Here is a 21,676-nt window from a genome sequence, read left to right on the forward strand (position 1 = left end):
GATGAAAGTACTGTAAGATGGTTGACTAACTGGTTAGATCATCGTACCCAGTGAGTAGTCCTCTACGGCTCAATGTCTAGTTGGGAGCGGGTATCAAGTGGTGTCCCCAGGGTTCTGTCCCCGGTAAACCTAACTTAAAGCCCTCTTCACTAGGGTCATCTTTACACATGCTGCAGGGGTTAGGGGAGGTGCTTTAGTTACAGCAGCTCTCTAAGAGCGACTCTAATTAAAGAACCTGCAATGTCTCATGCATCAGCACCCATGTGCTTCAAAATGGTGATGGAGACACTTTAACTGAAGCTCCTCAAACAAGTTTTAGTTAAAGTGCCCCTGCAGCCATTTTGAAGCACAGGGATGCTGATACATGAGACACCGAGTCTGCTGTAATGAGCTAATTAGCACGCTTCAGCAGACTCAATTAATTGAGTCTACTCCAATGTGCTGTAATTTGTAATTACAGCATGTTGATGCAGCATCCCTGAATGTCTACAGGCACCCTAGGTTATCAAGCCTATATGCGAAGATGTTCCTCCCTCTCCTTGTCAGGTGGACTTCATCTCTTCCCAGCAGTCCACCTTCCTGGAACATGACCCCATCATCAAAGAAGCCAAAGCCCTGCTATCAATACCATCTATGCAGCCATGTGTTGGTTCATTAATGATCCGGATGATGGGATTGAGCGCACACTTATCAAATTTGCAGGCAACAACAAGTTGAGTGGTTGAGTGGAATGGCAGACACTCTGGAGGGCAGGGCTAGAATGCAGATAGATTGGAAAAATAGACCACAATCCATAATATAAGATTCAACAAGAAGAATTGCAAAATCGTGCTCTTTGGATGGAATAACTATATGCACAAATACAGACTGGGGCTAGCCTGTAGTCCTGTACAGAAGGACCTGTGGGTTATGGTGAACCATATGAGCCAACAATCTGCTCCTGTTGCAAAAAAAGGGAAAAAAAAGAAAAAAGCCAACCATATCCTGAGTTGTATTAACAAAAGTGTCACTTGCAAATCAACTTGCAAAGTGATTTTTCTATTCTGTTCAGCATGGTAGGCCTCACCTGGAGTACCTGGAGAAGGGGGATTTGATAACCATTTTCTAGTACCTGTATTGGAATTAGAGAGAGGATGAAGTTGGACTTTTTTCTGTGGCCATAGGAGACAGGACTAGGAGCAATGGTCTCAACCTACAGCAAAGGAAATTCAGTTGGGAGATTAGGAGGAGCTTCCAGGCTATGAGGTTGGCCAAGCAGAACCAGCTGCCCAGAGAAGTTGTGGAAACTTCATCCTGGGAAACTTTTAAAAGCAGGTTAGACAGACACTTGGCTGGGATGGTTTAGGTAGGAATGATCCTGAGCAGGGGTTGGACTAGAAGACCTTGTAAAGTCCCTTCCAGCCCTACTTTCCTATGATCCTAAGATGGTCTGATTCAATATTAAGCACTAGTCTGGGAGCTCAGGTGGCATTTTCGTCGATCCTCCCAGTCTCAGGCTATGGGCTGAGGAGGGAGAGGATCCACGCAGTGAACCAAAGACTGCGGAGCTGGTGTCATCGGGAAGGCTTTGGCTTCCATGATCACAGCCCGCTCTTTGGCAAGAGAGGCAGCAAGCTGCTGGGAAGAGATGGCCTCCACCTCTCTCCCCTGGGGAGGAGGCTCTTCTCAGCCAGGTTGGCTGACCTGCTCCACCGGGCTTTAAACTAAACCTGCTGGGGGATGGGGGGGGACTACTGCCACTGCTGGCCTGCTGAGCGACCCTTGCAAAGCCAGCAGACCAAGGCACTTAAGGGAGCCCACCCCTGCCCCAGCCCTGGCACAATCTGTGGGCAAGGCAAGAGCCCCCATGGGCACACTTGCCTGCCTGTACACTAATGCCAGGAGCCTGGGTAACAAGCAGGAGGAGCTTGTCCTCCTGCTCAGTGCAAAGAATTATGACGTCATTGGGATAACGGAGACCTGGTGGGACTCCACCCATGACTGGACCACGGGTATAGAGGGCTATACCCTGTACAGGAGGGATCGTGTAGACAAAAGGGGCAGGGGTGTAGCTCTCTATGTGAAGGAAAGCTACATGTCCCTGCAAGCTGATGTTGGCAACCGGCATGGACAGCTAGAGACCCTCTGGGTAAAAATTCATGGGAAAAACGGCACAGGGGACACAACGGTGAGAGTCTACTACAGGCCTCCCACTCAAAGTCCTGAGCTTGACCAGGAGTTCGCCCGGGAACTGACTGAGACCGCTTGCTCCAGGACCTCGGTTGTCATGGGTGACTTCAATTACCTGGACATCTCGTGGGAAGATCGCTCAGCAAAATCCGAGTGGTCGCAAAGCTTTCTCTCATGCGTGGATGACCTCTACCTGACTCAAGAAGTCTATGGGCCAACGAGAGGCAAAGCGCTGCTCGACCTGGTACTGGCTATGGGGGATGACCTAATCGGCGACCTAGTGATCCTTTGGGAAGCTGGGTGATAGCGACCACGAGCTGATCACCTTCACCATCCGCCATAAAGCTGGCAAGTCAGTCAGCAACACGGAAGTCCTTGTTTTCAGAAAAGCCGACTTTGACAAGCTCAAGAGGCTTGTCGGTCAGGCCCTTAGGGACCATGACCCCAGGGAGATGGGAGATGGGAGTTCAAGAAGAGTGGTTGCTTCTCAAGGAAGCGATCCTCAATGCACAAGCTAAATCTATTCCAACACGGAGGAAAGGCAGCAAGAAGGCACAGCAGCCCTCCAGGCTCTCTAGGGAACTAGCGGACCTCCTGCGGCTAAAAAGGAAAGCCTATAAAGGATGGAGGATGGGATTCACCTCCAAGGAGAATTATTCTGCACTGGTCCGGTCCTGCAGGGAGCAAACCAGGAAAGCCAAGGCTGCAACTGAACTCCACCTAGCTTCAAGCATCAAGGACAACAAAAAGTCCTTTTTCAGATATGTGGGGAGCCAGAGGAAAAGCAAGGACCCCTACTAAACCAGATGGGGGAACTGACAACTGACGCCCAGGAAAAAGCCAACCTATTAAGTAGGTACTTTGCGTCAGTCTTTCATCAATCCCATGGGACGCCCATGCCTGCTATGGGATAGGGAGATCTGGGTGATGGGGATTCCCTACCCTCCATCAATGCTGACCTCATGAAGGAACACCTTGAGAAGCTGGATACCTTCAAGTCAGCCGGCCCTGACAATCTGCACCCCAGGGTACTCAAGGAGCTGGCGAGCATCATAGCCTAGCCCCTGCACGGATCTTTGAAAACTCCTGGCGCTCTGATGTAGTGCCTGAAGACTGGAAGAAGGCCAACGTGGTGCCGATCTTCAAGAAAGGGAGGAGGGTGGATCCGGCTAACTACAGGCCCATTAGCCTGACTTCTATCCTGGGGAAGATCTTAGAAAAGTTTATTAAGGAGGCCATCCTTGATGGACTGGCCCAGGCTAACATTCTAAGAGATAGCCAGCACGGGTTTGTTGCGGGTAGGTCTTGTTTGACCAATCTCATTTCCTTCTATGACCAGGCGACCTATGACCTGGACAAGGGAGAAGAGGTTGATGTCATATCTTGACTTCAAAAAAGCTTTTGATCTGGTATCCCATGATCACCTCTTGGCCAAACTGGCCAGTTGTGGCCTTGGCTCCACGCCAGAAGATAGGTGGGTGATCCAGGCTGACCTGGACAAGCTCAGCAAATGGGCGGACGAGAACCTGATGGTGTTTAACACCGAAAAATGCAAGGTTCTCCACCTTGGGAGGAAAAACCTGCAGCTTCCTTATAGGCTCGGCAGTGCTACGTTGGATAGCACTACAGAAGAAAGAGACTTGGGGGTCATCATTGACCACAAGATGAACATGAGCCTGCAATGCGATGCTGTGGCTAGTAAAGCGACCAAAACGCTGGCTTGCATCCATAGATGCTTCTCGAGCAAATCCCGGGACGTCGTTCTCCCCTTGTACTCGGCCTTGGTGAGGCCGCAGCTGAAGTACTGCATCCAGTTTTGGGCTCCACAATTCAAAAAGGATGTGGAGAAGCTTGAGAGAGTCCAGAGGAGAGCCACGCGCATAATCAGAGGTCAGGAAAACAGATCTTATGATGACAGGCTGAGAGCCATGGGACTCTTTAGCCTGGAAAAGCGCAGGCTCAGGGGTGATCTGATGGCCACCTATAAGTTTATCAAGGGTGACCACCAGGATCTGGGGAAACATTTGTTCACCAGAGTGCCCCAAGGGATGACAAGGTCGAACAGTCACGAATTCCTGCAAGACCGTTTCAGGCTGGACATAAGGAAGAATTTCTTTACTGTCTGAGCCCCCAAGGTGTGGAACAGTCTGCCAGCGGAGGTGGTTCAAGCACCTACATTGAACACCTTCAAGAGTAAATTGGATGCTTATCTTGCTGGGATCCTATGACCCCAGCTGACTTCCTGCCCTTTGGGCAGGGGGCTGGACTCGATGATCTCCCGAGGTCCCTTCCAGCCCTAATGTCTATGAAATCTATGAAATTGCCACCATTTTATGCGAGATCCATACTTTGTAGTTATTCCACGTCTACAAGTGCAATTCTCATTCTTTCTCATCTTTCTTTTTATGAGCTGCACAAGTGGGGTGGGTAGAGTCCGAGTGAAAAATACCATACAGCTTTCTACATTTCTCACTCCTGCTGGCTGAAAATAGGAAGGAAAAAGCAGATTATTAGAAGCTGGATCGCAATATCATTCTTGGGAAAGAGTATCGTATTTTTGTTGTCTCCCCAGTTCAACATTACGCTACGGGGGAAAGTTGTGTTAAAGGTGGTGTGCTTTTCCAGAGAGGGAGATTTAATTTGCTTTGAAAATGCTCACATTTAGTAAAAGCAAGCATTAATTTGTAACACACTCCTTTGTGCATCAGAGTAAATATGATTTCAGCAAGTAGTGGTTCTAAAAAGAAAGGCTCTCATCTTGGTTCGTATAATTTTTCCTTTTTTATCCTCAACATTTTTCCTGAGATCAGGGTTAATTTTTCTGTATCTGATGCCTTATTTGGCTGGTTAAATTAGCTTATTTTCAGACTAATTCAGTTGCACTGCTATTGAAATTAAATCTGCACCTTGTTTCTTTTTTATCTGCTCTTTCATCCATCAGTGCTTTGCAGAAAATGATTGCTCCTTCATGATCCTTCTATAAGAGGACCAGGAGGGCAGGGTGTTTCTACAATCTGCCCCACTGGTACATTTCAGTGTCTGTGTATTTTTTTGCATCTATGGAAAGGAACTTTTCTTCCATGTTTAGCTTGATTTTTAAATAGGGTCCATTTAGGAAAATCTCAGGTTCAGATGGATTGGCATAAGCCACGCATAACGTTGTTTTCCTTCCGGCCCTCATTGAAGGAGCTGGGACTTGGAACAGCTGGTAAATTTCTCAAGAGAATAATGCATTGTCTTTAAGCCCATTCTGTCTGCATGAGCCTCAGGCATAACTCTGTAAGTGCACTCCAGAAATTAAATTAATTTTACAAGTGGAAGAATATACTACTTTGCTTATTCAGATTTCACTTACAGGGCTCAGTAGGACTGCTACTCTGTTTTCAAGATTGTTGGGAAGGTAACATGTATATTTTGGTCAGGATTAATATTATCTTTATTGGTCAATCAGCACTTCAGCAAAGCAACATCTTGAATGAGAGTGCAGTTCTGCTGCCCTGGGCTTTCATGTTCCCATGTGAATGGAATTAATTCTGCATAGTCTTAAATCCCAGCAGTTTGTTTATTAAATAATCTGGTATATTAGGAAATATTTTAGATCACTTCTTTTTGTTATCTCTTGTCCAAATACTTTTTTCTACAACATGCTTTATGCTTAATCTTGGTCATTCTCACGCATATCCATCTATACAACTCTTTTCCCTTTTACTACCTTTTCTTGGACCTACTGGCATTGAGACCCAGCTAATACTTAGAGAATCTGTGCTGGAAATGCTGCCAACATTTGTCAGTGGTTCTGGCTTAGTCTGACACAAATATGTTAGTTAGTGAGTTGGCCTAGGGAATCCAAAATAGATATGCTCATTTGTCAGTTTTCTTGCTGAAGGTTCATGCCCACTCACTTCCACTGAAGTCAAAGGGAATCATACAGTTACTTTCAACAGCAATATGATTAGGCTTTTAAAGTGAAAGCCATGTTATGATCTATTCTTGAAAGCTTTGCTGATAAATCTTCACTTCTGGAGTATTTGGTATAGAAATGCCTCAGATGGTATTAAGGCAACTTGTTAAGCCATCCTTATTAAAAAAATATTTTGACATAAAGTACTTAAGACATTTTGCTGTACTTAGGACCTTATACTGCTAAGGACTGATCACCTTTCATTTAAGTTTGAACACCACCATTTTGGTACAGCTTTCAGTCATGGAGCCTGTTAAACAGCCTGTGTTATAAACTTGAACATAAACAGAAGCTGATTTTTATGTTTCTAGCTGTGTCACTAGGGAACAGTGCTATGTTCAAGCAAAATGTTTTTCTCAGAAAAGGTACATATTGTAAACATACGTGTGCACGTGCTATTTCAGCCTTTTTTTCCAATTAAACTTGGTTTAATCTGTGTAGGATTCCTGTGGACTTTGTGTGTGTGTGCATGCATATGTACAGGCAGTCCTCGGACTTGCAACACAATTGGTTCCTGAAAACTGCATCTTAAGTCAAAACGTTGTAACTTGGAACCAATTTTTTCATAAGAAACAAGGTTATAAATGGGGGACTCGTTCCTGAACCAAGGCCTGATAACCTGTTTTCACCAAAAATATCCAAAATTTTGTACTCGATCAATTACAGATGAGTAATATAGCTACATTAATGTATTTATACTGTAAATAGCAATTGTATCGATTTGGAAAAACTTCTTTGAGGGGACTTTGCTGGACTTTTTGAAGGGTTTTTGGTTGGACTTTTTGAAAGGTTCTTGGCTGGAGCCTTCTCAGGTGTCTTGGCTGCAGGTTTTTCTGGAGTCTTGTCTGCTTTTTTAAAAAAGTGTCCAAGGAAGTTTGGACAGTTGCTTTCCAAACTTGTTCGCTGGCGTGGCATGGCGTTGCATCAGATCAAGCATTGTAAAGTCGAAACTGACCTCATAAAGTTGAAACAGGGTGTCAATTTATAAATGTTGTAAGTGCAAAACATTGCAACTCAAAACGTTGTAAGTCGAGGACTGCCTGTATATGTATATATGAGAGAGGCAAGGATTGATTATATAGCTATATATACACCAGTCACACATGCATTATATATAGTGTGTGGGTGTGTAAGCACATATGCATATACTAATATAACATATACAGAATTACACTGCATACAGTTCCATAACATTAATACTATATCACTGATTTAATTGTAGTCAAAGCAATGTGTTGTTTATTCTGTAGGTGCTTTAAGAGCAGACAGTTGAATGGCATTGTTGATTTTAGAACAAAAATCAAATGAGGGAATGCATCTAAGCAACTTCAAAGCATACCTGATACCTAATGTCATTGTGCTGGAACGTCTGAAGTTTTGGCTTTTGATCTTCCTCATCATATATCTGAAGGTAAAGTTAAAATACATATATATCCTGTGAGTAAAGGTAACTAAAACAATAAGAAAGCAGATGTGTAAAAGTAAATGCAGTCGTAACTGAATCCAGATACTCTTTTCATGTAGGACACGAAGGGAATGTTCCAATAAAATTCACATAATAAAAATCTGAACCTTTTTTTCCCCTTGGTTAAACTTGGATTCACATGTGTAGAATTCCTGTGGACTTTGATGTGGCTTGACGTTAACACCATACATGTATTGGGAGAAAGATATTTAACAGACTTTGGATACTGGAAAGCAAATGATCTTTGGAGACCTGCAACTCTGAATAGGAAAAACACTTGCTCAGTCTAGACTTTAGATAACCAGATATTTAAATGGTGTGATCACACCAGTGGTACAAATGCATTGGTTTAGAAACAGGACAAAAGTAGAAGGAAAATTTAAATATTTTTTTTTTTTGCCTTATCTACCACTGCAGTTCAGATAATTGAATATTGGATTCATTTTCCTCTGCCAATTGCTGTTGCATAGTAAAAGATCATACCTTTTATTTCTGACACACACATACAGCATAAAAATAAAGCAGTTTGTATTATATATTATCCATTTTTTAGTGATAGTAAACAGTGCCTCCATCTGCCTATGGGCAACTTAAATCTCCTTTGTCTACAAATAAGATTTCATTGAATGCATACAAACTCTGTTTGCATTTAAACTTTGTTTCTCTTTCCTAGAATATATCAGGAACACTGGTGCATTGTCCCAATGAGACATCTGTAGTACTAGCTTGTTCCTTCATATTATGTTCTTACTCATTCATCAATAAGTCCCTTCTCTCACACACAGCAGAGGACAACAACATTTTGCCACAGAACATTGCTGGCTGTTTCTAATTAATGTGGTTATTATTCCTTAAGTGTTCGGAGGGCGCCGGGCTTATTAAGGCTGTATAAGTCACAAATCATGCTATAAGCCAAGGAAACCTCATCCAGCAATCAGTTCAGAATGTGGAGATTTTAATAGTACATGATGAGTGTATTTGATGAGACAGTATGTTCCCATATAAGGCTCTTTTATGAGTCTGTCTCTGACACAAGATTATTTAATTACTCCAAACTCCATCAAACATCTTTTTGCATAACAACTTACAAATAGAGGTGCTTGGTGAATTGTATTGACAACCTAAAGAAAACTGTAAGCCTTTAAGGATGCTTGTCCTGTCTTTCCAATGTTCTTTGAAGCAGTATGTACATTTTCAACTCCATATAAATGTTTATTGCATGTTGAAGTGAGCATTTTGAGCTTAGTTAGGCCCTGCCTTAATCTGGTTGATCTTATTGGAGGATAGAGAATCAAAAGGAAGGGTTATTGCTATTTGCTCGCCATTAAAAATAATTTGTTCTATACACTGCTAATGAAAGGAAATTAATGATCAAGGCCAAAAATATGTTTTGTATTAAACCAGGGAAGATTATCTGTATTTATTTCAAAATTGTAAATATATAGTTATAAAGGTGTCATCCAGTATATTGTTGGAAGAATTTCCCTAGCTCTGTCTGAAAGGTTTCTTTAATGTATAATATATAGCAAATACTTCCTGCATTTTCTTTTATTTTTGTGCTGTATTTAGGTCTGTTTCACAATACTTTAATACTGAGTTGAACTGTATGCTATCTGTGGGCATTTATATATGTGCTTCATGGGGGAGGAGGAGGCACTTTAATTAAAGAGGCTCCGAGAGCGTCTCTAATTAAAGCGCCCAGAATGTGTTGTGAATAAGTATCCCCACACTTAAACATGGCGGCCAGGGTGCTTTAACTAAAGCTCATTCATTGTACCCTGGCCACCATTTTAAAGCACAGGGACGCTGATACACGAGACACTGTAATTACCACTCTCCAGCAGACTTGAATAATTGAGGCTGCTTCAACACATGTAATTACAGTGTGTTGGAGCAGTCTCAGTGCTCATGTATAGGTGCCCTATTATTCAAAGTTCTCATACAATGCAGTATCACTCTGATAGATAGGATAATAATGGTATATTTATACCATTATTAAGTCCTGGACTCTTAATTAAGCAAATGAGGGTGTTACTCCTTTCAGAACCCAACCCAGGGAAAGGATTTTTAAGGTGGCAGGCAACTCTAAGCAGGGTGTTCACTTGCTCTTCTGGGGAGCATTTTTTGGGGGATGTTTGGCACATGTTGAACAGGAACGGGTATGGACAAGATGTATTTTTTAGTGATGCCCCCTAGTGAAGTTAGAGGTGAGGTGGACATATTTATAGAAAATGAGTTAAGTACTTTCAAAAACATTCACTCATTTGTGGTGCCACAGTTGAGACAATTATGGCTTGATCTTTGGTGGTGCCAAGTATACTGCCAGTTGTTCATCTCCATTGTAGCTGCAAGTGTTCAGCACCCTTTCCAGCACAGCCACACATGTCTCATTCAGGGTCCCCAGAAACTTTGCTAAGAATGTAGTGAACATTTTGAAAATTTTGGCCCCTGGCACTGTTTATTCACCTTGGACTAGAAATCTATTCCCTAACTTTGTACTTTAGTCATGGGGCAGATTGGCATTTGTGGCTTTAGAAAATCCAGACATTTTAAATTTAATAAATACAACCTAATACTAATAGTGAACAGTTAATAAAGTCATTTTCTAAAAATGTAGATCCTTGGTTAGGCACCCAGTGCATAGATAATGAGCACGATTTCCCACTGTGCACAAAATTCTGAATTCAACAAGCTTATTAAGCAAAAACAGTAATTAAGCATGTGAATAATCTTGGAGATATAAAAAAAAAATCAGGCACATGCTTAATTTCCAGAGTTGATGAGGTTTTAGGTCATGTCACATTCATTTTGTACAAGTACACAAAAATAAGGGAGTGGGAAACCAGGCTTAATTTATGAAAGGATATAAGTATCTCTCCTTTTGGCTTATTCTTTGTGAGATTATTATATATACACTGTTATTACTTATACAGTTTTTAACATGATGAAAAGGAACAGAGAGGCTAAGGCAAAATCTAGTTTGAGATCATTCAGGCTTGAGTTTCAGAAGTACAATGCACCCACAGCTCTGTTTGAATTCTTGTGGACTTGACCATGTCCCTCTTAAAATTGAGTCCAAGTATTTCAAATTAGGGACTCAAAAATTATTACTATAAAACAGCATAGCTTTTATCTTTAGAGTGCTTATGGTTCCCTCAGAAATGGAGGCACCCTAGATTAGAGGTCATATGTTAAAATATGGGGCTAAATTTCCCAAAGCTACAAGAAGATGACAGTATTGGAGAAGCAGAACAAAAAGCATCTGTTTGCTCAGTGATTTTACTTTGGACAATGGTGGCCTTCAAACGTGTTACAGTGGAAATGTAGCTCTTGACTATTATTCACATTTCAGGAGAATTAAACAGGAAATTTCTATTAATGCCAAAGGGTGTGTTCTATATAACTTCTCCAATATCAAATAAGGGCAGAGGAAGATCCAGGAAAAGGATGTACAATCCTAAAATAGGATGCAGATAGAATTTAGGTACCTAAGATGAAAACTGCACTCTTAAGAGCCCTTGCCATGTAGCCTAGAGGCTATTGCAGCCTAAGGGTCCCTTACCCTTTTGACATTAAACTTCCCTGAGTGTCTGGAGTTGTACCTCAGCATACATGGCAAGAACTATCTCAGGCTTGCCAGAGCTAAGCAACCTGGCAGCTACTGGGTTCTAGAACCATAGATGTTGTTTTGATGTGATGAGGGGCTTGATTCAGTATTCAATAGGCAGTTCTCAGAGCACATCACATAAGCTAAGTACAAACAGTCCAGAAGCCCAAGGCTGAAATTATTCAGTCTTTGCAGGTTAGTCTAAGCTGCAAAGATTGAACCAATAAGCAAATGAACAGACATTCACTTTTTGATTCAGGAAATGCAGCCACATGCCTACAATGGCTCAAGCCAGAAGCCAGGGAGTGGTAGAGCACAGCTGTCTGGCACATAGCTGGTATGGGATGTGTGTTTGCTGCCTCTTCCTGCTGCCCCCAAGGTCTCTGGGATTTACAGTGTACAATCAGAGCAACAGGACTCTGCAGGGTTGCTCATCACTTCTTTCTGCTTCCAGGTGCCTCTGGGATTTGTAGTCTACAGTGGCAGCCAGCAGTAAGTCAGTGGGGCAGGGCAGCTCCATACTCAGGGGAAGGGAAGTTTAATCTCACCCTCTGGCCCTAGACCCCAGCCAGAGTTTGCCAGGGGGGCAGTGAGGCAGGCCTCACTGCTCTGGCTAGGGAGCAGAGGGGTGGGGCCAACCCTGCTCTCAAGCAGACAGCACAGCACAGCCCAGGGCTGCAAAATGCTGGGATGCTGGGGGACTCTGATTTAACTTGAACAAGGAAGGGGTCTGGGACAGGAGTTCCATAAACCAGTTTGACTTGAGCATTGGCAGTGTGTAGGGAGTGCACACAGGTACGGGTGCACGTGCACCCCCTGAGTGTTGCCGAAGCTGCCAGTGGTGTCTGTGGGTGATCACCATCCCCTCCCCTGCACCGCCAACAGCACCGTGTCTGCCTGCGGGAGCTCCCCACTTGCCACTGCCATGCTCCCACTGCCACCAGTGCTACCACTGCCTGCGGGAGCTCGCTATGCCCCCCCCACCTTTTGGAGCATGCGGCGTTCATGGACTTAAATCAGTTAAGTCTGATATTACATTCAACCAGGTTAATCTTAAACCAGTTTCAGCCATTTTGAAACTGGTTTATGTGCACTGAACTACTTTTCTGTTACAGATTTAAACCAGTTTCTGATCACTTAACCAGTTTATTTGTAACTTCTGTCCCTAGCCATACTGACAGGATCAGAATCTTCACAAAATAGTTTCTTTGAAAACAAGGGTGAGGGTAGGGAAGCCCTCCACTTTTTTGTAATAGCTGTGTGTTTAGAGCACTTGCCCAAGAATTAGGAAATCTGGGTTCAATTTGCTCCATAACCTGAGGAAGATAAGTCCGTTATCTTCCACCTCTCAGGGGTATGCCCTAGCCACTCTGGGGTTAAGGAATCCTTCATCCCTCTCCTCTTGAAACTGTACTACCATTCATAAAAGAATTCAAGATTCATTGGGCAACAAAGGGAGCATGTGACTTCTTAACCTAGTGGTAAGAGCACTTGTACAGGATCCAGTTCCTGCTCCTAAAATTATTTCTCTATTTTACATCAAACAAAATAATTGTAGGTTTCAGTTTCTTTTTTTCTTTTTTTTCTTTTTTGAAGCAAGGCTTTCTCAAAGAAGCTGATCTTGCAAGATTCTCTGAAGGTAATCACATTCTGGATTTTCCTGGTCTCCTTTGGAGGCTGGATCCTCTTGGCAGAGAGTGCTTTGTCCCCAGATCAGACATGCTTCATCCTGGGTATCATCTTCTCATTCAGACTCAGATACAGTGAGCAGTCTGGAGGTGACAAATGTGTGGATCGTCAGGAGGAAGACACCATGCTTCTTTGCAAGCTTTGGAGATGAAAGAAGGAATTTTTAGAAACAGGTTGTATCTAGTTATCTAGGCTTAGCAATGAGTCGTATTGAACCCTGTGACCTAGCACCATCTTGATCAAATGGAAGGGAGAGAGAATATCTTGGCCAAGTCTTCAAAGTGTTTCCACTTCTCAAGCAGCACCACTTTAATTTTTGCCTTAGTTCAGCTTGAGCCAGTTCTTCATCAAAAAACTAATTTTCCTGTTGGGGTTCTGACATTTCAATAGTGTCTGGGGTTACACAGGAGGAAAGATTGAAAATAAGACATAAGTGTCATTGGCAGGCAGCTAAGCAGGTGACCTCTCACTATCTCTCCCAGTCATCTCATGTAGACATTGTTGAGAAGTAGGGATAGTGTGGATCCCTGAGGGACCCCTCAAAGGGAGTACCTGCAGAGAAGAGGAACAATTACTGATCACTTGCTGGAGAAGAATGATTGGAAGCACTGTATCTGCACCATCTGCACCTGCTGTTGTCACTTCATTAGTCTACTTTGTGGGTCACTCTGTAAAAGCTGGCAGAGATCCAGTAATACAAGCCTGGAGATCTTCCCTACCTCCACAGTCAAAAGGAGGTTGCCATTTAGGGCCAACCCAATTCAGTGCTGAGCCCCATATGCATGAATTATTTGGAGGAAAAAGCAAGGATGTCCAAGGACAGGCTGTAGATGACCTTGTGCTCTGTGTTTATAGTATAGAAAAAAGAAAAGTGGTGATTTATGAAGCAAAGAGAAAGTCAAGTAGTTGAAATCTAATCTGCATAGACAATATTTAGTAAGAATGATATCATTCATTATAATTTAATAGCTATTTTGAACAATGAAAGGAAATAATGAAGGAGTCAGGATTTACACATTTCCTTGTCTAAGTTACCCACTGACCTTTTTGTGCCTGAGAGCAATGGAAAGAAAGAAGAAAGAGAAGGAAAAATTGGGAAGCAAGTCCTAGGAAACTGAAGAGGACATACGAATAGTACAATGAAAAAAAATTAGCAGTGTTTCAACAGCTTCATGTTTTTATGCAATATAAGCCCAAGCAATTTTTTTTGGTTACTGTTCATAGCCACAAAAATGTGTATTATTTCCTCCTTGTCCACAGTGTGCTAAGACTCCTCTTTCCAATTCAGAAGTTAATTCCAAATAATTTCATCACCCAAAACTGTGAAAATGCCCTCAGTTTTTATTTGCTCTCTACTTCTATCTACGTTTTAATAACATATGCTAGTTTTAGAATTTTGGAAGTTTTCAGAATGCACTCTGTCTTACTCTCCATTGCAAAATATTTGCTTTAGGAGTAATTCTCATTTTTTCCATTTCACATATTGTTTTTCTAATTCTATAGTGTATATTACAAACTAGACTCTGAAATACATATACTAAACATAATCAGGAACTTTACAAAGGAAGACCATTACTGTAAATGGTAATGGTCTTCTCTGATCAGTGCTTAAACAGATAATGATTTAAGAGCCCCTATATTTTCACTGGGGGCATCTACACATGCATTTACTGTGCAGTAAGTGTTTTTTATTCTGGCGTCTACATATGCAGCTATTAAAGTGCAGTAACGCTGTGTGTGGACTGACTTGGGAATAAAGTTCATCCCAAATCAGCCCACACACAGTGTTACTGTGCAGTATGACATCTATACGTGCGTTACTGCACAGTAAATAACCGGGCATAAATTAGCTACCTACATGATACAGGTATCAAATTTATGCCCAAGTTGGCTTAAGTTGCCATAGTTACTGCTCAGTAAGGTATGCACGTGTAGACGTGTGCCCCTACTGTGCCATACTTTTCAGTTACTGTTCAGTAACCTAAATTACTGTGCAGTAAATGTGCACATGTAGATGTGCCCACTGATTATATATAAATGTAAAAATCACTGAAGTGGTAGAGAAAGGTAGTGCTCAGCACCAACTGACCCCATCCATGCTCACTAGCTCCATCCTTTGATCCAGGTTGCTGTATGTTCCATTAATATGGTTTGCAGTGAAATATTAGCAGTATTATTATTTAAATTGTTAAGCTACAGAATTACAACACACATAGGCCATGAATACTTACTACATTTATAGCGGTATGTATGCCCTTGTAGTGCTGCGATAAAACTAATGTGTAGGTGTTCAGGGTGTCTCTAGCACTACAAGATAGTGGATCTGTCAAAAAAAAAAAAGGTGCATCTAACACAAATATTTGGTTTCAAAAAGGAACTTCTTTGTAACCCTATATCTTGTAGCACTCCATAAAAGATGTGGACAATTGCATGGAGAATAATGAATAACAAATGGAGATAATGAAGGAGCCAAAATTTACAAGACTACATCGGGGCTCCCTGGATTACCCCTGCATCAGATGGTTCTCCATACTCCCTCCTTCCCTCCTCTTCCAAACCTAACTGGGGAGGTTGTGGAAGTGAGAAGAGCAGTGGAGGACTGTCTTTGACAGCTGCTGCTTTCCAACAGCTTCCAGCTGGTTGCTAACAGCCTGTCACCTTCCCCCAGGGATGATCAGACTGGGGGCAGGGAGAACAAAGGAGCAGACTTCTAGCTGGAGAGCACACCTTTGAGGCAATTTTGGAGCACTCCAACCAGGAGGGCTATGAACGTATTCTCGCTCCCGTGGCACTTTACTTTTTCAGTGCTACAAATGAGCATGTGCCTGTAGCCTCAGTGATAAATATGAGCAGTTTCCACCACTTACCGCTGTCCTGGTCTGTCCCCTTGCCTGTAGATCGACAAATATCATATTGCATAAGATCACATTTAAGTTCACTCAGTAAATTATGCAGTTTAAGAATTTAATTTTTAAAACCAATGAAGAAAATATGCAACAGTCCATTTCATACCAGCTCATTTTGATCCCAATAATATATTTTAGACATATTTTAAAGTTGGTAGGGAGAGGAGGGGGAATTTGGCTTCTTCTGTTTGCAAAAACTCAAACTGCTAACAAGGCAGTTGAGGCATATGGATTCATGCAGGGTACTCACAGCATTAAGTCGAAATGACATTTCCATGTACCAGCCAGTAATGTCTGAATTTTTCTTCTTTAAAGTACAGCAAAACAAATACAATACAGATGCATAATGCCCTTGCTTTCAGTTTCAGTCACTGTGTTTTTTTACCAATAGACATTCATATCTGACTTTAAAATACTTTAAGAAAAATCCCCAAGCTATACAAAACCTCCCAAGCATCCATTGGTTGTTATCTGGTATTAGAGAGAGTTACCCTGGGGATTACCCAAAACAGTAAGCTCAGTTATGAAATAAAGATTAATTATTCAATTTTGAAACAGTCTATTTGTTGACTCTCTGGTTTAGTTACCTTTACTGTACTTCAGGGACCTCTCAGGCAGGAATCTGAGACCTTTCAACAGCATTTCTAAGTGTGTTCTGATGGCCTCCTGGATTTCATCTACTGGTACTTTTCAGACTACATTGCAATTGTATTTCCCTGGATGGTGTTGCTAACTCTCGTGAAGTCTATCATGAGTTTCAGTGGTTGATAGTTTTCTTCAAAGTCTTGTAATGTTTTGCTTCAGAATCCCAACTTTCATTTTTTTTAAAGAAAATTTCTAGTCTTGGCTGCTGACAGATTCGTGAAATTATGATACCTTCCCTCAAGAATGGGGCAATCAGGAAAACCACCTCAGGCACCAGCGTATAGGTGCGGAAGGGTGCAAAAAAAATATAGCTGCTGCTGGCAGCCATGCAAGCCTGCCAGTGATGTGGTGGCAACCAGAAGTTGCTACTGCCCCTGTGCCTTTGGTGCCTGGCTGCAGGGCTACATAGTTGAATTGACCGATGTTCTTGCAGGCAGAATCTCATTGTGTAGCAGTACATGGTCAAGAAATAACCTATACAACACATGATTGCAGAGGTAAAACAAATTTTAATTCAGGCTTTTTCTCCCCTCCTTCCTCCTCTCCCCCCCAAAAAAGATGGAAAAAACATTAAAAACAGCTAGAGCTATAGAACAAGTCAGGTTTCAGCTGTAACATTACCTGTTGTTTTTTTTTCTTCTCTCTTTGGATTGCTTCTGTGATGGATTAAATTGAGGTGTTAACTGCTGTGGTATTGTGTGCCTTCAAACAGATGTCGTTTTTGTCTTGGGACCGGCTGTGCTAGGGTGTATCATGGCACAGCTGATCCAGTTGATTGACAGGTACAGTTGTCACCTGGGGGCATTGTCTTGCAGGATCAGACTCCTCCTGTTTGGGCTTCCTGTGGGCCTGGGTTTCTAGCCTGGGTGCCTGGTTCTGGCCTGGGGAACCCCATGGGGTTCCCTTGTTCTACAGTGTGAAACATATGCCCCAGAATTGCCTGCACAGGCTGGCTGGAGAGCCCGGGAAGCACTGATTTGTGAGGATCACACAATAAACAAACTCCATATTACGACACACTCCATATTAAGGCATGATGAACTGTTACCTGGAATTGTTGGGCAAGGACTTTTGGGCACTTGGAGTGTGACAAAGGGCAAGGACTTCTGTTCGCAACTTGTGCCACCATAAACATGTTTTTGGCAACACAAGAGCAATGTCTTTTTGCACCCTGCATGAAATAGATTCACTTTTCTTTTCCTATTTTCTGCTAAAAGGAATGGCCCTGTTGTTTATATTCATTTTATGGTGAACATTTAAGATTGCGAGAAATAGGCAATTTAATGTGGAAATTAAATATAATTCATCCACAGACAGTGAATACATGGATTATATCGTGAGGTTTTTACCCATCAGATAAACCTCATAGAGTGTACCCTTTAATTTTATTGACTAGAGGTAATTACCTCCATCATCAACACTTAGCACTGGGATCTTTCTAGACCTTCTCCTGGGATGGAAATGTGTTCTTGTAATTAGAGCAAGAAACTTGGAGTGCTAACTCTGCCACTAATTATGCCTTGTGACTTTGGGAGTCTGTCTTTTTACCTTTTCATGCTAGTTTATTCCCATCTATAAAGTGGGTATTTACCTACTGCACTGGTCATTAGACCCCATAATTCACAAATGCTGATAATCCTTAGGGGAAAGATGCTGTATATTCAAACGCATATACATATGCATATGTAAAGAACTACTATTGCTATGCAGGAGGATAGCCAGCTAAATAAGGATGAAAAAGGATGACAAATATGGTTTAAAAAAAATATCATTTAGCATTTTGGGAGAAAATAAGAGTAAGACTTTCCATGGTAGAGTAGACCTCTCATCTCTCTTTCCACTGTAGCAGTTAAGAAAGATTAAGCCAGTTCTGGCTGCAGATAATGTAATACAAGTATTCAGAGGTGGGCTTTTAGCTTAGTAACTCCAGCTGGTTAGCCTGTTGAGCCATTTATTTGGCAAATTTTTGTTACTGACTGAAGTGGATCATTGTTTTGTTCCTTTTCAGAATTTGCTTCTGATTTTTCAGATACAAAAAGTGTAGAATTGCATCTATTGTTTTCGATGTAGCTACAGCATAGAACAAATTTATGTGCTTAAAATACTCTGCAGACCTAATCAGAACTCATTTTATAGGGGACTGGAAAATGAATTTAAAACAAGCAGGCTAGACATGAAAATCCAAGGTCTGATCCAGTGAGCTATGAGTCTGTTAACTTGCATGCCTTGAAATAATAGTAACATCTCTAGTTATTTTTTCCTGTGAGTCCATATTGTTTTCCAGATACTGTGTGCCTCAGTGGAAATCCTGCGTTTGCCGTTTACGTATTGATCAGGCATTAAGGTCATCTACTGTAAATCAGCATAGCTCCATTGACTCATGGGAGCTACATTAGTAGAGGATATGTCCGTGTGTTTCTGAGGAGTCAATAGTACCATATTTTCATAGAATTAAACCTTTCTCATACTTTAACTACAAATGAACAGGGACTCAATATTTCTGACAGTCTGAGGATCTGAGCGTGCCATATTCAGACATGGGCTATTGGCAAAAAACCTTGCAAGGTAACAGTGACAATTCTGAGGTCCAATATTTCATAAATTACAACAAATAGCTTACATCTCTGAAATAATGAAATTGCTGCGCTGTTATGATTGCAACAGTATAAATTATTTGTTTCTAGTCTAACTATATCCCAAGATACAGTAAAAATATATATGTGCAAGTACAGACACACACACGAGATAGACAATGCTTGTGATGTTAATTCAAATTCCAGTATAATCACTGCATCCATTGTGTCAAGATCTATTTGCTAAATCAAGTCATTCTTTATATGCTCACAAAGTTTGGAGTGCTAGTTTTCAAGTGATACAGAAGAATGCTTTAACTAGTGATTGCTTAAATCATGCTGGATTTGTAAATGATGGTGGAAGAAGAAGGGGAAATTCAAGATGGTTTTCAGTATCAGATGTGACTGAAGTTAAGTATTTTGGTAGATGAAGGGCAATGTTTTAAGAACCACTTAGACTTCCTGGACCAATGATCACAAAATGCAGTCCTGTAAAGGGGCAGAGAGAGCATATTAGTCTAAAGTCTAGCAGAAAGGAAGGTAGATTTGTACCTTATAGTACTATTTAGTTTTTAGATTCTTAGCAATATTTTTAAGGAGTTAACAAAAGAGAGTGGTATTTTCAGGTCAGGAATGATCTTTATACCAATGTGTTGTATAATCTTATAAAGTAAGATTATTTCTTCATAATTCTTTCCACCAGATTTTCATTTCGCAGCTGTTTGGAAGCAGCAAACCTTATGAAATTACATAATCAAATTTGGCTCTCATTTTCTTCTATTCTATTATTACTATTGAAATTAGTAGGGTTGCAATGATTTATAGTTCCCTATTTCAGAATATTTATCATTAATTTTGAAAGTTATTATAATGAATCTAAGTTGGCATGATCATCTTTGAAAGTGTGTTTGTTCAGCCATGTTTGAGTATTAAATTTGCTTACAGGATTTGCTTCAGTAATTATCCTAATGTTAAAAAAGGAAGAATTGCATCCAATTGAGTATTAAAATGTTTTACAATGCGTTACAAAGTGGTATATTCTTTGTAGGTCTGTTTCAATTTACTTGATATTTTGCAACTTCCAGGCAGGCAGGTAGGTTACATTTTGCTTTTATGTTTGCAGCTATACAAGTATTTCTTTGACCTTTTGTTGTTTACAAAAACAACCCAATATGCCGTCATCTGTGAAAAGCATGAAATGCCTGGCATCAGCCTTGGAACTGATTGATTTCAGAGGCCCCATTGTCCTCAAAATACTTCACCTTATTTCTCTCACAGATATTAACTTGTTACACTTACGCTTACACCCACAATACTTGTAACAGAAGAAATATAGAGTAAACGTAAATTTTAAATAATGCACTTATTTTTGAGTAAAGAGCTCCACTGACGTATTTCCACAAAAGATTAAGGGCATTATTGTATTCCACAATGAGGGAATAAAATACACAGCAAATGACAACATACTGTACATCTTTTCCAATGCATTTAATACTATAGGTTGCCTTAAGCTGATATTCTTTTGAGGTATGGCTTTATCGCTTAATACCGAGAGAGATCATAATCACAATCCAGAATTTAATATGGCTACGATCTGATTTTATCCGTCTGTGAAGAAGATTTAATTCCAGATGGTAGAAGTTATAATCCAAGCCTGTTATGTTCACCATGGTCACCAAAATGAACCAATTGACTAAAAAATACCTAGTCTGACTACAGTTACTTATTTCGGAACGTACTGGGGCAGTCATCTTAAGCCATGGAGAAAAGAGTGTTAGAAGTATATCAGAAGGGATTTAGATAAAACTGTTTGTGATGGATTGACAAAAAGGGGTAACAAAGCAGTAGGTATACTACAAAATAACGCAGGCCATTTTTGTAGGTCATAATTTCAAACTGGCTTCTGTACTACCTTGCTATTGCCTGTGAGCCATATGTTCTCTTCTCATATAAATCAACATGGGGGATTCAATGACTGTGAAAAAGTACACCAACATGAGGCATGCTGAGTTGCAACACATGCTTTGCCAGTCACATTGTCAGACTCCATAGGGGGCATATAGGAAAAGAAAAATTGAACTGAAGTAAACTGCAGCATATTCACCACAGAGACTTTTAGGACCATGTCCCTTAATACACAGACATGCATCAGCTGGTTGAAGTCCCAGCCATAGTGGACAGCATTGTTTTCAGGCTTTTCTATTAATTAATATTTATATTATTGTATTGCTTATAAGCCCAGTTAGGATATGGGGCCAGTTATGCTAAGAGCTGTATTAAAATACCCTCATCCTAAAGAACATAGCTTCTAGTATAGATCGCTGCATATACTTTCAACCTATATTAATATTTAAGGCTTAGTATAAGCGGTATCTGCAGTAGTTTATGTGACGTTTCTTAATAAAATTAGGCTGTCATGTCGCCTTGAATTAGAAATGTATATTTTGAATTGTGTGAGAGTGCAGCTGGTATTTTAATGTTGACCTTAGAACAGATTCATCTTGCTTCTACCTAGTTAATTACAGCAATGAAAAGAGCGGCTCTCCTCCAGCCTGGATTGTAATGACAGGGATAAAAATTACATATGGGCAAATACATGTTCATTATTATCAACAATACTTTTCATCTGTAGATCTCAAAGCTCTGTATAAATGGAGGTAA

General features: G+C 41.0%; 1 protein-coding gene across 1 annotated transcript in view; it reads left to right on the plus strand.

Moving 5' to 3' along the window:
• The window catches only part of BCL2 (BCL2 apoptosis regulator), a 157,644-nt gene that overhangs the window by 60,318 nt on the left and 75,650 nt on the right, over positions 1-21,676 (plus strand). The gene's annotated exons all lie outside the window — the stretch shown is intronic.

Source organism: Crocodylus siamensis, chromosome 3 (genome assembly GCF_052110815.1).
Source record: "Crocodylus siamensis isolate JL-2025a chromosome 3, ASM5211081v1, whole genome shotgun sequence".
NCBI lineage: Eukaryota > Metazoa > Chordata > Crocodylia > Crocodylidae > Crocodylus > Crocodylus siamensis.